The sequence below is a fragment of the Pelobates fuscus genome, chromosome 4 (assembly GCF_036172605.1).
Source record: "Pelobates fuscus isolate aPelFus1 chromosome 4, aPelFus1.pri, whole genome shotgun sequence".
Classification (NCBI taxonomy): domain Eukaryota; kingdom Metazoa; phylum Chordata; class Amphibia; order Anura; family Pelobatidae; genus Pelobates; species Pelobates fuscus.
This window is the reverse complement of record NC_086320.1, coordinates 156672200-156690643: the sequence shown is the minus strand read 5'-3', so window position 1 is coordinate 156690643 and position 18444 is coordinate 156672200. Positions and strand designations below refer to the sequence as shown.

The window sequence follows — 18444 nt, the reverse complement described above, 5'->3', positions numbered from 1 at the left end:
GTGGGGGTAGTGAGACTGAGGGTGGTTGGGGTAGTGAGACTGAGGGTGGTGGGAGGGTGAGGGTGGGGGGTAGTGAGGCTGAGGGGTAGTGAGGCTGAGGGGTAGTGAGGCTGAGGGTGGTGTGGGTGGTGAGGCTGAGGGTAAGGCTGAGGGGGGTGAGAGCCTACCTTTCCTGGTGGTCACCCTTCCCTGGTGGTCCAGTGTGGGCTCCCTGGTGGTCTGGTGGCCATTGCTGCCTTCCGGTCTGCAGCTCCACAGAGCTGCAGACCATGTAATCTCGCGAGATGTCAGAGCGTTGCCGTGGTAACCCGCGGCAACGCTCTGATTGGCCGGTTCTCGCGAGACACATGGTCTGCAGCTCTGCTGACTGCGGAGCTGCAGCCCGGTGTCTGCGGTGGCCGGGAAGCCAGGAGGGGCCTCGCACCCGGCGGCATACCGGGCAACCCGCCGGGCCCCCTCCTGGTGTCAGGTCCTCGGTCACTGACCGAGGACCTGACACACTCTGCCAACAGGCGGTTTAGGCGGCCGCGAGGCCCCAGCCAGCGCGAGGCCTTAGGCGGCCGCCTAAACCGCCTAATTAGAGGGCCGCCTCTGTATATAAATATTAGGAAAATACCAACTTTGAAATGTAGCCTAATCTGAAGCTCTGTGTTTGGAGAGAGTGATGGTACAGAGGCACCTTCTAATCGTCATGGATAATCCACTGCACATGATCACTGTAGATGTGCAGGGCTGTAACTCCCATCACTCCTATCCAGGATTTGCTTGGCAGATAAAGTTGGGAGTTATAGTCCTCATCACCTTAAATTCAGTTGTAACCTCAAAACTGTTAGGGTTATTTACTAAAGTGAGATTTCAAAGTGATTTCAACTCAAATCTAAAATGTAAGGCCAGAGCACTCAATTGAAAGCATAGCTGGCTTAGATAATGTTTCGTTTGGCTATTTTGACCTTAAATTTGAAATCACTTTTTTTTTTTTTTCTTCAAAGGTCTACCATTTATTCCAAGTGTGTGCATCGATGAGTTAATACAATAAATAGACCCATGCAAACATGGTTTATAAGACAACAAGAAAACAAAGTAAAGAATTATCGGTACCAGGGGAGAAATATAACATTCATGCCTCGTGGTAGGTTAGACACCAGTTAGAACAATGCTAGTATTTTGAAATATTACACGGATATTAGCAGCGCATATGTGTATCTTCAAATTAAGTTTCCAGCCTCTTTGGTAGTTTTAAGGAAGTCAAACACTTTGAAAACAAAAACAAAACACGAATCAACAACATTTAATCAAATAGCTAGCGAGACCAGCACCACATTAAACAGACGCACTAAGCACTATACCCACTACAGTGTATTGTAGTGGCTGTTCCCATCCGTTAGGTACCAACTTCCTCCTTACCCATTTTTATATCCTTATGTTTGAGCAATTGTCTCTATGTTAGTGTACAATGACGTACAGAATCTGGCAGCAGTAATAGGGTGCAAACATCAGGGATAAACCAGTTCTCGCAGTCTGTCACAGTTGTCAAATTTTGGATGCATTATGGGGCACTGCAATCAGACTCTTTGCACAATATCCCCTACAAAAAGCCACAGTAGTGACGGTGCTTAAAGTGTCTGTTTACATGAAGATTAATCAACTTTACCTACAGGTTAAAAGTAGACATTTGAGTTTACCTCCTGAGAAAAAGAACTTCCATATAAATTGGTTCAGCAATGGTAGTCGGACCAGATTACTCATGAAGTCCTCCATACCTATACTAGACCTCCCGCAAAACATAATCAGTTCCAGTTTTAATAGTATCCCCGTTAGGAGAGAATTGGGGATGTCCCTAAAACCTGAACCATTAGGGGTGTATCATATTGGAAGCCAGCAACTGACATAAAGCACCATTTATTATTTAAAGACAGACAGGCAGGGGTAACAGCTTATAAATTATTTTCAATCAAGGCAGTTGGTTTGCACACCTATAGTCTCCAGCCAATTGTTTTTTGAGGGACAATAATGGGAACACACTGCGCCAAATGTGGCTTAATTATTTTATACTTAAATCATGCCCTGGCAGGTGGCAGTCCCTGTCAGTCACAAAAAGTATACTTATATGCACTGCCAATTTAAACCTTCAAGTCCTTGGCTTACTCATTATTTTTCCAGCCCAATAATCTAGCAGCAAATAGTTTACAGTTTTATTATTTAGCTGACAAGCACCAAAGTTGCTGAAGAATAGGTTTGAGTTTCATTTCCGCAGCTGTCTGACCCAAAACCTAGAGCAGACAAGACAACATTCTTCCAGTAGAACTCAAAATCAACCACCTTAATTTGGTTGAGCCATTGTGTAAATTCACAGGTAATATGTTAACGTTGTTGGCTACAGATTCTCCAAAACAGCTTTTCGAGAAAAGGATTCGAAGTATGAAGTTGCCCACAAATGAATCTTTGAAAAAATCTAAAATAAAATTCTAAGGCTACTGATGGAAATTATGAGGGCAGGAGTTAAGGGCCACCTTGCATAGAACAGTACGAATGTTCGGTGGGCGTCTACAGAACGTCACCACTTCATGTCCGGCCTTGCTCCAGCTTGAGAGATGGGGACCAATTTGGTGTGTAGCATTTCCCTTGATTTCTGAGAATCTGCCCCCTCAAGCCAGTTCATATAGAGCTCCTGTATGTGTGGGTTATTTTCAGGACTCTGTACCGGGACTAGCGTATAAGCCTCTTCCATCTCATGTAGAGTTGCTCGCTCTGGTTTTCCATCCAGAGTCCAGAGTCTGTGCCTGACCCTTTCCATTCAGGCATCCTCCAGGACAGGCCAGGACTTCCACAAAGTGATAATGAAACTTCCCTTTGCGCAGTTTAAGTACCATATTCTGAATATTGCGAAAGCCGTAAGCAGCAGCAAAGCACAGGACAGTTTCTCAAGGCAAACTTCCTGAAAATCCTTATTTTTTAGTGTTTTGTATGTGATTTCCTTAACATCCATATCAAAGAGCTCCTTAGCCGCATGTCGGAAGATGTGTGCCAAGTACCCGTCAGAGCCAATGCCCTCATGGCGAACAAACTCACAAGTGTTTCCAGCAATCACATTTTCTAATGGAGAGGCTTCGACTTCCTTGATAGAAAGGTTACTTTGTTCCATTATTTGCATGATTTCTCCTGAGGTGAGCACACAGTCAACATCCCGGCATTTATACAGAGCAGTGTAATAATCTTCCCGCAGGGCCTTCATTTTACGGTCGTAACAGGGCCATCTCCATTCCGCTCCCAGGTCAAGCATCTTTAGGCAGGATAGTGGGGCAGCGGCCGTCCGCCCCACTCACCGCTGGAGTAGGCCCCATCTGGTGTGTTGAAGATTCCTCCTCCAGGGGACTGAAGCTCTTGGAGCCAACCTCTCCCTGGAGTGAGAAAAGGTGGGAGGGGAACAGCGCTACAGTACTGATCACAAGGGGGAAAAAAAGCTGCACACCTGAAAGGAAGGGCTACCCTCAAACCCTTCAGAAAATGGAGAAAACAAAAAAACAACAAATACAGGGTGCGCTGGATAAAATAAACGAAAACGATAACACAAAAAGGAAAGTCTCTATAGGTACAGTGTAGACCTTGAGTAAATGTTCTTCTGTTCTCGCTTTGGAATCGCAGTGGTTGGATATGAAACACAAAAGCAGAGAAGGGGGGGACCAATAGTGCAAAACCGTATGGTAGAGAGGATCACGAACAACACAGACGTAGAGAAATGCCAACTTACAATTTTTAGAGCTAAGCCCAGCTCTAGGTAAAACAGCTTACAGTGGTATTTGATACTCCCCACATGTAGGATATAACTGGGCAATTGGAGTCTCCACACGATTCTTTAAAACTTCTGAGACAGACGTCAGCATATAAAATATATAAAAGAAAAAAACCCAATGGTGCAATAACTTAGGTAGTACTGCAACAACAGACAACACAGAGGTCCTAAGAGTGCCAACTTACAATTTAGAGAGCTATAACCAGCTCTGAGTAAAACAGTCATTTTTACATATGGAAAACACTATGGGCCCTCTCTTGTGATTTTATTTTTCATAAGACCGGCACTACAAGCATCACTAGAGGAATATCCTACACGTGGGGAGTTTAAATACCACTGTATGCTGTTTTACTCAGAGCTGGTTATAGCTCTCTAAATTGTAAGTTGGCACTCTTAGGACCTCTGTGTTGTCTGTTGTTGCAGTACTACCAAAGTTATTGCACCATTGGGTTTTTTTCTTTTATATATTTTATATGCTGACGTCTGTCTCAGAAGTTTTAAAGAATCGTGTGGAGACTCCAATTGCCCAGTTATATCCTACATGTGGGGAGTATCAAATACCACTGTAAGCTGTTTTACCTAGAGCTGGGCTTAGCTCTAAAAATTGTAAGTTGGCATTTCTCTACGTCTGTGTTGTTCGTGATCCTCTCTACCATACGGTTTTGCACTATTGGTCCCCCCCTTCTCTGCTTTTGTGTTTCATATCCAACCACTGCGATTCCAAAGCGAGAACAGAAGAACATTTACTCAAGGTCTACACTGTACCTATAGAGACTTTCCTTTTTGTGTTATCGTTTTCGTTTATTTTATCCAGCGCACCCTGTATTTGTTGTTTTTTGCAACCTCTCCCTGGGTCCAGTGCCTCCTCTGGGTCACAGATCAGTGCTGTCAGTCGGCTTTTAGGTTAAGATTCATAGGTTTAGAATCTTAAGTTGTGGAAATTTGTAGGAGCTGATCATTTTCGTGGCCGTCCAGCTCGGCGGTCTGGCCCCGCCCCCCTGAAATCACTTTGAATTTAATTTCAATTCTTACTTTAGTGAATAACCCTATCTATGTATAGACCCCCTAAACCTAAATATAGAAATATTGGGGATGTTCTGCACAGTAGGTTTCACTCTGAGCCGGAGACAAAGGAAACTTCTGTCTTTAAATTTTGCTAGCCAAAGTGCTAGAACATGTACAGAGGTGATCTCACTATACATTTTACCTCCTTCAGATTATAGTTGTCTATTTATATATCGTACAGCTATGGAAGCCAACAGAGAGGGGATCATCCATTAAAAATGTTTTAAATAACGTGGAAAAAAGTTATATATGGAATATTTCCGACTCAACATCTAAAATAAATCTATACCTACTTAAGCTTTAACTATGTCATGCATTTGTGGAAGACAAGTTCAATTTAAATATTTACAAGAATGTAACTAACTTTGCTCAATGCCAAGATGCCAAGTCTGACCCTTCATAAGTACACAAATATCCAAAATAAACAGCAAGCCAAAAAGCATTTACAATTGATGTGGACAAACCAAATTTTATTCACATATTGATTCGGTTTATCCAAATTGCATTTTTGTAATATTGTATCCTATTGTAACAATGCAATGTTTTGTGGACCCAGGACATACTTAAAAACTAGAGAAATCTCATTGTATCCATCCTGGTAAAATATTTTATAAATAAATAAATATCAAACCCCAGTTTTGAGCAACATGCACAAGGGTTTTATTTACGAAATATTGCATTATACTGTTGTTGTCTGGTTTAAAGCCAAAAATGCAAATAGTTCTTATTATTACATCTGCCACAACAACACAAATGTCATTTAGTGTACACCCCACTTGCTTGTATTGCTCCAAGTTCTTGCTTGAAAATGCATTTGATTTGATGAATGGTTATTTGTTAACCCCTTCAGGACGGAGTCAATAGTGCACGTTCTGATCAAAACAAAATGTAAACAAAAACTGGAATTTGCGCTATATGTCTGTTCAACCGTAATTCACCGTTGTCACATTAAGTGAACCCACACTTATTATATATCATTTTGTGCACATATTTGTAATCAGTGATGTCTCACGAGTACAACAGTACCCCCCATTAACAGGTTTTATGGTGTTTTGGAAAGTTACAGGGTCAAATATAGAACGTTCCATTTTCAAATTGAAATTTGCCAGATTAGTAATGTTACCTTTGAGACAGTGTGGTAGCCCAGGAGTGAGAATTACCCCCATAATGGCATACCATTCGAAATAGTAGACAACCCAGGGTATCGAAAGTGGGGTATGTTAAGTCTTTTTTAGTAGCCACTTAGTCACAAACACTGGCCAAAGTTAGCGTTCCTTTACTAAGAAAGACTGGACATACCCCACTTGCAATACCTTGGGTTGTCTACTTTTGCAAATGGTATGCCATCATGGGGGTAATTCTCATTCCTGGGCTACCATACACTCTTAAAGGCAACATGACCAATCTGGCAAATTTCAATGTAAAAAAAATGAAATGCAAGCCTTATATGTGACTCTTTAACTTTCCAAAACACCATAAAACCTGTACATGGGGGGTACTGTTTTTCTTGGGAGACTTCACTAAACACAAATATTAGTGTTTTAAAACAGTAAAACATATTACAACAATAATATAGTCCATAAAAGTGCCGTTCGTTTGTAAAAAATGCAAAAAACTTCACTTTTACTTAAAATATCATAGTTGAAGTACAATTTACCAGTTTGAAACACTAATATTTGAGTTCAGCAAAGTCTGAGTAAAACAGTACCCACTATGTACAGGTTTTATGGTGTCATGGAGAGTTACAGGGTCAAATATAGTGCTTGCGAATTAAATTCTCTGCACTTTCTCCCTGTGTTGTCAGGCATGTCAATCAAATTTGAATTAATCAAATCACATAATTATGTTAAAAGATTACTTATACATGTAGAATTTTAATATATATGCATTTATAGGTATTTAAATTCTACGTGTATACTTATGTAATCTTTTATGTAATTATATGTATTTATTTATATATATATATATATATATATATATATTTGCGGTTATTTGTATTTTATATATAGATAGATATATATATAGAATGTCATTCTAAGTGTGTTTTGTTACCAATATATATATATATTAATAACAAAATACAGTTAGAATGAAATTACTAATATGAATATATAATTTAAATAAAATGTTGTTTCAATATTTTATTTTTTTATTTTATTTAATTATTATTGTAATTATACGTATATATATATATATATATATATATATATATATATAATATATGTGTATCTATCTATTATATATACATATTATATATATGTAACGTCATTCTAAGTGTATTTTAATACTAATATATGTACTTATATTAATATTAAAATACACTTTGTATGACGTTACATATATATATATAAATAAATTTCTATTTTAATTTTAAACTTGTCTAATAATATTTTTATTATTCTTCCCGCCAGCAGGGGGACTGTCTGACATTTCAGACAGTCCCCCTGCTGGCAGATCCACAGCCAGCTATAGGGGGCCATGTGATCGCTCTTTGAGAGCGATCACATGCCCCCGTGGGCCTCATTTGCCGGGGAGGGCTGCCTGGGCTGTCAGGCAGCCCTCCAGAAGAGGATCGCGGCGGAGGTGAGTACCGCGGACCTCCGGGGATAGAAAGCCGTTATGGCGTTCTATGCCGCCGCAACAGCTTTAAAGCCCTTTTAATGCGGGACGGCATAGAACGCCGTAACGGCGTTAAGGGGTTAAAGGGACAGCTGGAGTTACTGGGCACCTCCTTACTTTACAAGGTCAAAACCTTTTTGTGTATTTCCTCCAGCTGCACTGGTCACAAAGGATTGGTTTGGGTGTGATTATGTACAATGGGTGGCCAGTGATAGGCTGATCGTGTTGGTTATAATTTGCAGATATATAAATGGTTCCTGCTATTATATATTTCTCCTTTAACCAGTATTCCTGAATTCCGCTGAACCTTTAGCACCTTGTAGATTTGTTTCTCCCTCTAAGTTGTCAGGATATTGCTTTGGGGTGCCAGTCTGCCCTTAATTTTTGGGTCACACACAGAGGCCAATATCAATTCAGGGCATTTGTACATACAATTCAGCATGTGACCTTTCAGTTGCTTCTTGAACTTCTTTCCAATTGAATTAATTTGAGGCCATAGCATGGATAGCCCACTGTTGATCCACCATCTGTTCCACCTGGTACCAAAGTGAGTGCCACTGCCATGGCTGTCCCTGAGCTCAGCTCCAGTGGTTGCTGCTGCTGCTGTTCTAAAAACTGAGCAAACTCCCTTTATGCCGGTCTGCCACCTCTGTCCTTGGTCTCACATTGAAAGGCTGCTGCTACTCTTATGAGTGAAAAATGAATATATTAGGTATGGGCACCAAGGCAGTTTAGATTCGGTATATCCAAAAATCTTTAATAGTAATTTGGAACAAACTGAAATTCCCTCAAAAATGTCAGACAACTGAAACTCGGCACTGCTTAGTTGATATCTTCCTAATTTGTTACTCTTGTGTGGGACTACCTGTTTAAGGGCACCACATTAGCTATATAATTGAAAACTCCCTAATTTGGTGTCCATGTGTGGGATTGCCCCATTTAAGGATACCAAAGTAGGGTGCTGTTTATCAGAAATCTTTGAGCCCATTGTACTGCCATTGTTTGTCTGTGGAGATTTAATGGGTTTGGGGGTGCTGGATTTTATACACCTGTTCCCAATGGTTGAGGCTGAAACAGGAACTCGGTAATTAGTAATAGGTATCATACATTGTGCATTAATGAAGAATGTAATTCCACACTGATAACAGGGTAAGTGTGTGATACAACTGAGAGTTAGTAACTAGTCAACAAAGAAAAAAAAAACCCAATTCTAAAACATTCCTCTTATGACAGAGAATTGTCTCTAAAGCTGAGCCTGGAATTGGACATAAAGCGTTTAGCCGTAAGTAAACCAGTGGGTGTGGCAATACCTGTCAGAGACCAGGACTGTCTGTCTTCCTCTCACTGTACCATAGAGGACCCCGCTCAGGGGAAATGACTCATATCTAGAGAAGTACATGCCATTTCATACTCCGACTATGTGCATTCTTGGTGCAAACTTTATTATACATTTGATTCCCCTGCAAAATGAATATTTTAAAAAGTAAAATCTTTATTAAATACTCATACTGGCTGTGTTATAATTTCACTGGGATTCCAATCTAGTCAAAAGATATACCAAGACAAAGTTTGTCTCAGTATATTTCTGGAGCTACTGCTGTTTAGAAGTGTCAATCCTCACGGGTGCAAAGATATTAGCTGTAAACCATAAACCTTAATGGTGTACCCTCGTGTATACGGAAGATTACATTAGTGACATTGGCTCCTGGTGCTAAGACACTAGGAGCAGAAGAGGACTGTCCGGTAGATGATGGCGACACCCACGAGTGACAGGTTCAGTTAAGTAAATCTCGCCTTTCCCTGCCATTGGACCGCCTGCGCCGTTGTCACAGTGAGGGGTCTTTGCAAATTATACAAAGTCCCCCAACAGTGATATTGATGTTTGAAAAAAGTAAAATTCATCTTTTATAGTATGCTATATAGTTGATTGTAAGCAGGTATTTAAAATCGTGTTTTTTCAGTCTTACTTTACCTTACGTAGTTCTCTATGCCCACTTGCCACTTGCCATTATTTATAGTTATCTTTTCTTCCTTTTTGAGTGCTGTAATTTTGTTTTTCCTGGTCCATGACAAATTTGAAAAAAATTAAATCCACGGCAAACAGAGGCACAATATACGATTTATTTAAAAACCAAACCTGTAAAGTGACTGTGACGCTTTACTATATTATATCAGCTTATGAGTACACAGCAGTGATGAAGCAGATTGAATTTACCATGACAGAATGTTTGGTGACTCCAAACATGGTCATGTGAGTAGTCAGTGATGGTATTAGAGATTTCCACTTGCGATTGCTGCCAGAGGAAAAGAACAGCTGATTGGCATATCTTAACATGCTTTCGTTTCACACATTGAAACTCCCATCTGAGTAATGGGTCAGTGGAGTTTACATTGTAAAGTAATACGGGACACACCTTTCACATCTATCCTATTTAAAGCTTGTTTTTTCAATATATTATCTATTACTCAGACATTGATGTCAGCTGACAAATATATTACGCTAATATTTACCTTTAAAGGAGAATCAATACTAGCATGACGTGGGTCTGTATTAGGTTGGTTCCTGTGTATATATGTTGCTATTTTTTATTCTTGTGATAAGTTATACTTTTAAACATGTTGGTATGTTGGTAGTATTCTATGTAGAGATAAGAGATCATTCTATACAGAGATACCACCCTGTGTTCTTATAGGCTATCTTTCATTATTTTTAATATGTGCAATCAATAATTTTGTTCTATACTGATTCTTGTATGATTTTTCGATTATATATATTTTTTTCTGCTATGAGGGATTTTAAAATTAAGCATAATGAAAAAACATTTGATACACCTGTATACTACGTATATGTAAATCTTTCCACATATAGACAATATCAGGCCCGGACTGGCCATCGGGCACACCGGGCAAATGCCCGGTGGGCCGCGATGGCCGTGGGGCCGAGGCCGGCAGGGGAAGGTCCCAGGACTTCCCCTGCCGGTCTATGCAGGGCCGGCACTATCCGAGCGCCGGCCCCGCTGTATTCCATGTCGGGCCGGTGGGGAGATCAAAGATCTCCCTCACCGGCCCACTTGAATAGATATGCGGCCGCCGGCGGGGAGAGAGGGAGGGAGCCAGCCCTCCCGGAGAGAGGACCCGGCGGAGCTCTAACTTGCAGCTCCGCCGGGTTCCTCTCGCGAGATCCGGAGCGTTGCCATGGCAACGACCGGATCTCGCGAGAGTGAGCTCTAGCCCGCAGGCTAGAGTTCACTCACCACGAGGACCACCAGGGAACACTGCCACTCTGCCTCCCAGTCCCAGGTACCAGTCCCTCCCTCCCAGGCTAAAGGTAAGAAGGGAGGGGGGGACATAAAAATGCCTGTTATATTATTTGTTTACCCCCCCCCCCCACAAAATCCATTCTAACATTTATACAGCACTCACACCCATCACACTCAGCACTCACACACCCATCACACTCAGCACTCTCACACACCCATCACACTCAGCACTCTCACACACCCATCACACTCAGCACTCTCACACCCATCACACACAGCACTCACACCCATCACACTCAGCACTCACACACAGCATTCTCACACACACACACAGCACTCACACACAGCACTCTCTAACCCATCACACACAGCACTCTCACACACAGCACTCTCTAACCCATCACACACAGCACTCTCACACACAGCACTCTCTAACCCATCACACACAGCACTCTCTAACCCATCACACACAGCACTCTCACACCCATCACACACAGCACTCACACCCATCGCACTCAGCACTCACACCCATCACACTCAGCACTCTCACCCACATAACACACAGCACTCTCACACACAGCATTCTCACACACACACACAGCACTCTCACACACAGCACTCTCTAACCCATCACACACAGCACTCTCTAACCCATCACACACAGCACTCTCTAACCCATCACACACAGCACTCTCACACCCATCACACAAAGCATTCTCACACACAGCACTCTCTAACCCATCACACACAGCACTCTCACACACACAACACTTTCACACACATCACATACCGCACCCTCACACACAGCACCCCTCACACACAGCATCCATCACGCACACATACTGCACCCCTCACATACACACAGAACCCCCCCAACACACTGCACCACACACATACACAATAGTTCCAAACACACACACATATATATATATATACATACATACATACACACACACAGCACCCCTCACACACATACTGCACCCCTAAACACATTACATTCCAGACACACACTAGATCCCTTACCCAACTCTGGATCATCTACACACATATACACACTAGATCCCTATATACACTCTGAATCCGTTATAAACACACACTCACTAGATCTCTTACACATTCTGGGTCCTTCAAACACACACTAGACTCCTATACACACACACACACACACACACACACTACACTCTTAACATACACACTCTGAATCACACACACACTAGATTCCTTGTAAGCAAACACATACTACACCCCTAAACACACACTTTCTACAAACACTACATCACCTATACACACACTATATAGCCTGTTTGCACACATGCTACATCCCCTTTACATACATTCTCTACAGCCCCTAGCCACATATGCATCACATTACACCACAGACACAACATGTCTAAAACTAACCTTATTACACAATACCACACCACAATCAGCTCACTCTACACACACGCAATACCACAAGCACACTCCAAACACATGCACAATACTCTTTCCTGGCATTTTTGTCTCCTGGTATCCAGTTATAGAGACACCAGAGACAAGCTGCAAGGAAACACAGTGCAAGCATGTTATTAAATTTGCTTGCACTGTGCAGAACAAATACAGTTTTTTTTTTTTTCTCATGCTAGAGCTCTTCAGCAGAGCTCTGCGCATGGTCTGCCCTGGAAGAGCATTAAACCAACATGCTCACTTTGAGAGGGGGCGTGCTTGTCATTAGTGATGACAAAACACACCTCCTCTGACCCGCCCCCTTCTTAGTGGGCCGCTGGGATAAAAAAATGCCCGGGCCGAATTTTTCTCCCAGTCCGGCCCTGGACAATATATATGCATGCATAACATAGTGAATTCTGGTCAGTCATTTTCAACAAATCTGTATGATAAAATGCTAATTTTAGAGCACAGTTGGGGAGTTAGGACGTGTTTTGAATGGTCCCTGTGATTTACCCATAAGGCTCTGTACGGGATGACAAGAAATTATTGTCTTGTTTCTATGTTGTGTAATTGTCAAATGCTTCTTTTCTTTTTCTTCAGTTACTCCATAACCATAATATAATCCCAGTTATGTTATGAATTTACTAAGTTAAATGAATAATTACATGAATAAAATGAATAATTACATAATAAAAGTAATCAATAGTGCTTAATAAAAGAATGAAAAATAATATACATAACACAGACATATAAAAGTGAAATATACACAATGCATAAACAGTTCACAAAATAAAAAGGACTTAAAGAGAACACAGAAAACCTAAAAAAAAAAAAAGCAATGTCAGGGGAAACCACAGAAATATATGGCACCCCAATAGGTCTACCCCTCCCCCCATAGGTCTACTTTTCCAATTCCACCCATATGTCCACCCTTCTCCCTCCCTACGTCCACCCACCCCCCACACACTCACGCAGACAAACAGATACACACACACATACATACATATACACACATATATAAACACAGACATACACACAAAGACACACATACACACACACATGCACACACACATACATGCAGACATGCAGACACACAGACACACATACAGACACACATACACTAACACACACACATTTCAAATTTTTAAGTCATCCTCATGCTTCCTACCTTTTAGGTGCAGGAGGGTGACTTTCCCTGGGGTCCAGTGGTGGCTCAGGCTGATGGGAGTCAGAGTTCCCACTCTGACTCCCTCTCCTTCCTCCTGCGCGGCTCTCTGATAGCTCGGGGGAGTGACAGGACAGTCACTTCCGCCCAGCGTTTGACGTCATCACAGGGGGCCCGTCGCGCTGTTAAAGCGCTCCAGCGCTGACTGGGCCCCCTGGATATTCATTGCCATCGGGTGGCCATAACAGCATGAGCCACCCGATGGACCCCTTCAATGCGGCCCCGGTGGTTACACTGTGCATGCCAGGGCAGCAACACATGACGGTGGGCACCCGGTTGCAAGGGTCCGCAGGGTCCGCTGTAGTTCCGCCACTGTCTGAAGCTATATAGCATGAATAGATTCAAATCCTTGTTTTATGATATAACTTACCAATCATTTCTTAAAGCAGTTAAAAGATATCTTCATTCCCGGGGGGCGGAGCTTGACAGCCCAGCCGAGCGGTCGCAACACAGGAGAGCTCCGGGCGAAACAGCCCAATTTAAGCCACAAACTCCTCCACACACGACAAAGTTCCTGACTTTAAACCCCAGAACTAGGGGCCTGCAACGGGAGGAAGGCCAAATCGAAACATGGACCCGGCTGGGCGACCACAACCGATGAATGGACCTGAGGCCTACATGAGGCCTACCTGGGAGGCGCGGGGGAGACGGCCGATCCCTCAGCCGCCCGGGGCACATTACGCTGAAGGTCTCCAAGAGCCACCCTCTCCCCCCCCCCCCTGCCGGTGAGGGATATCCCGGCCATTAAAGCTTGTAATCCAGCATGGAGGCGCCAACCTCAAACGACCGATACGCCGACATACACAATGGCGGATGCCACGTGGGCCTCAGCGCCAGAGCGTGATCTACCCCCACTATCGGTGCGGCTGGACCGCATCCTCGCCGATTTCTGGGCTAAGATCTCCAACCGCGGGAACACCCGGAATGAACACTCAGGGACAACGACTAAACAGACACCCAAGCTAAAGTCTGCCACACGGACGAACGCTCCAAGAGGGCCACAGAGAGTGGGGAAGAGCCGACCAAAGCTCACTGACCAACGCACACGGATGGGCCATCAGGGTCTCCGAACAGCGGTGAGTCGCGGGAGCCCCCACAGAGACTCACCCCAGGTTTGCCCCATCAGCGGCCTGCACTCCACCGGCCACGGGCTGGGAGACCCCGGGCCCCACGGCGAGGGCTGACTCAGAGCAGTCCCTCCACAAAAGCCCAAAAGCATACCAACCAGCACACAAGCACTGCAAGGTGCTCTGGGCTCCCACCCTACTGGGGCGGCAGCTGGCCTTTTCCTACTAGCCAACCAGGAATGCCTACCTGCTTCCTCCGCACACCGACCCGCCAGGGCCCATCATGGCAGGGAGACAGCCTCAAACCTGGGACTCAAACTTGGCCCGCTAGCGGCATAGGCTGAGAGACACCAGAGAGATCCTCGCTTCGCTCTGCACCAGACTCGAAAACTGCAGCACTGCTATTTCTCCTCAACACCTCCAAGATATTGACCCACAGTTACCACACAGTTGGTTGGACATTGGCGTTTACTTTTATATGTTTCTTCACCTTTACCCAAATGCCAGCATAGTTTAGCATGGTTCCTACCCTAAGCATTCACCTCCCGATCACCCACGTGTCTAGCATGTACAGCAAGTTTGTATAGCCGTTGCAAAGAACGTATATCATTCAATCTGTATACCATGCTATATATTAGGTTTATGCATACTATACACGTCTATATCTAGCCTTCCTGCTCGGCTAAAACGCAACGCTTATGAATATTGTATTGGCATGTTGGCTTAGCCTGTGACTCCTTGTTTGTCTTTTATGAGTATTGGTACCTTAAAACGTGCCTTATATCAAACCAGGACACTCTATGCTCACGTACCTACAACTTGCGCTTGTCCTTATTCAACCTGGTTTACACGAGCTAACTATAATTTACCCAAATATTATTATAAAAATTGTGCAGAATAATCTACATGCTACCTAATGGTCAAATGTTTGTTTATATGCTTGTCAAGCTGTTGGGGCATGACGAGCCCGCTTGTTATATTTTCATGCACGCAAAAATAAAGAATTAAAAAAAAAAAAAAAAAGATATCTTCATTCCCTAGGTGGCTAGTTATCACAGAGGAGGTGGCATACAAAATAAATAAATAGCAAAAACAAACCAATTTCAGTGTATTCCCATATAAGTCTTATTCTCAGGAGACTTGCCAAGTGATGGCATTATACACATCACCAGACAACACTTGTGGAAGTAAGACATGTCCAACGATGCACTGTGATTGCCTACTGGGGGTGGGGAAAATGTTTGGGACTAAAAGACTGGGCATCTATGTATACTTTGGGGAATAGGGGAAGGGGTGGCTGAGAGTTGTTTTTATTTTAATACCTATGGCCATTAGGACCAGAGGAGTGGGCCTCCCCTAAACCAATTATGACTGCATTGTGGGGCTTGGGAACCACCCATCATTATATTACCCTTAACCCCTTAAGGACCAAACTTCTGGAATAAAAGGGAATCATGACATGTCACACATGTCATGTGTCCTTAAGGGGTTAAACCACATTGGGTCTACGTGAAAGAATCATTCTCTCAAACTTAATTCAATATAGTTAGAAAATCTTCCCAAATTATTTATCTACAGAAGTCACCACTAAACGGGAATTTAAAATATAAATCACTTGGTATGTTTATCTAATAGTATTAAATCAATTGAAAACCTATTTAAATTGATGCCCTAATCCTAGATTCTCACCTACAAGTTTATTTTTTATTTTATTAGCTTGGACAATTTTGAGGCAGTCTTGGTTGGTATCAAACCTGTGGGCCCACAGTATACAAAATACTTATTGCTCTTTGAAAACAAAAATGCTATCTAGTAGCTAGCTATTCATATTCCAGTTTCTGTGTTTCACCATGAAGTAGTTTCACCCTGGCTGGAAACTGAGTTTTTTTCACGAGTGTGCCTATATCATTGAATACATTTCATTTTAGCTCTCCTTCCCTAAGCTCTCTCTCTTTTTTCAACCCCATTTCAATAAACATATTCCCCACTCCCCCCAGATTACAGGCAGTCCCACAAGTGACAGAGCACAGTAAACCACAATTACCCAACATTAAATATACAAATTCTGGGAAAATAGGTGAATTTCTATTTGAGTACTAGCATTAAATGAATGATATAATTTCCCTCATTATTTTCCAGATCCGTTGTAGGTAACCATCTGCATCTCTTTCACCTGTACTGTTTATGGGACACATAAAGATGTATTAGCATTGTCATTTCATTTGGCTTAATACTGCAGCGCCATCTTGTGGAAATCTCTGTATGTTAAAAAGCAGCTGAATGAAACACGTAATCTCATACATGTAATAACTAGTGAATAGACTTTGCTGGTGTGTTGGAACTTGGTAATGATTCACTTTTCCCTCCTTTATAACCCTTGTGCAATTGCTTGTAATGCCACTATACCTCTTTGGCTGGCTGTATTGTATAACTCAGTGGTTCCCAAACCAGTCCTCAAGGCACCCTACTAGTCCAGGATTTACCCAGTTGGGTCTACAGTGATTTTTTTTTGTATTTATTTTCTCTTTCTAAAAAACACCTTAGACACAACTGTGCAATCCCTAAATCCTGGACTGGTGCCTTGAGGACTGATTTGGGAACCACTGGTATAACTGATATAAGCACACAGGGTCATATCTTGAGATGGTACTTGTACTTGGTGCATTAAACTCATCCCTACCTTTAGTATATGACAGGATCATTGACATTTAGTCAGTCTGATGATGTCCCTGCATCGTGCAGGGAGTGAAGCAGTGAAGACCATAGAGACTGACTGTCGGTTTTCAAACACTGTCTGAACCAAGGTGCATGCATATGGCTTTACATATACCTCATTTTAAAAAGTAACCATTTCCTTTCAGAATTTGATGAAAGGATCAAATCATAATAAAAATATGTTAAGGTGACATTTCGCTAAACAAAAAGTGTTAGAATGTCATGTAATGAAGACCCTTTTTTCAAGTAATTGCACCTAGACGATAGAATCTCTATTTGAGTACTAGCATTAAATGAATGATAGAATATCCCTCATTATTTTCCAAATCCTGTGTAGGTAACCATCTGTACTGTATGGGACACATAAAGATGTATTAGCATTGTCATTTCATTTGGCTTAATACTGCAGCGCCATCTTGTGGAAATCTCTGTATGTTAAAAAGTTGCAGGTTGCATAATGCTCACTATAGTACCTGACAAACAACACTCTTATGGGTCAATAATATGTGGAAAGTAAGAGTGACAAGAACATATACACACATAAATAAATTTAAAAAAATAATAATAATATATTTGTAAATATAGGCTACGGTCTGCCCACTCTGATATCCGGATACAAGGACACAGTTGGTTGAAAAGTGTCAATATTAAAGGTAAGTATAAATGTCTGCTTGGATATCCAAAGGATAAATATTGTTCTATAATTTATCAGATCGGTGATAATTGTAATCACAATAGCTGTTCTATGCAAATGAAGGCTAAGAAGGGAGAAATTTACTCTGAGAGATATCTCAGTCAGTTACTGACTAATAGTGATGTCGCGAACACGAAATTTTTGGTGCGCGAACGGCGAACGGGAACTTCCGCAAACGTTCGTGAACCAGCGAACCGGGCGAACCGCCATTGACTTCAATGGGCAGGCGAATTTTAAAACCCACAGGGACTGTTTCTGCCCACAAAAGTGATGGAAAAGTTGTTTGAAGGGGACTAACACCTTGACTGTGGCATGCCGGAGGGGGATCCATGGCAAAACTCCCATGGAAAATTACACAGTTGATGCAGAGTCTGGTTTTAATCCATAAAGGGCATAAATCACCTAACATTCCTAAATTGTTTGGAATAACGTGCTTTAAAACATCAGGTATGATGTTGTATCGATCAGGTAGTGTAAGGGTTACGCCCGCTTCACAGTGACGGACCAAACTCCCCGTTTAACGCACCGCAAACAACCGCAAACAGTCCATTTGCACAACCGCAAACTCTGCATTTCCCCTA

General features: G+C 42.3%; 1 pseudogene; it reads right to left on the bottom strand.

The window, feature by feature from the left end:
• Positions 1 to 2159: 2159 nt before the first annotated feature.
• LOC134609382 (nuclear prelamin A recognition factor-like) lies at positions 2160 to 3280 on the bottom strand (annotated as a pseudogene).
• Between the last annotated feature and the right edge of the window lie 15164 nt (positions 3281 to 18444).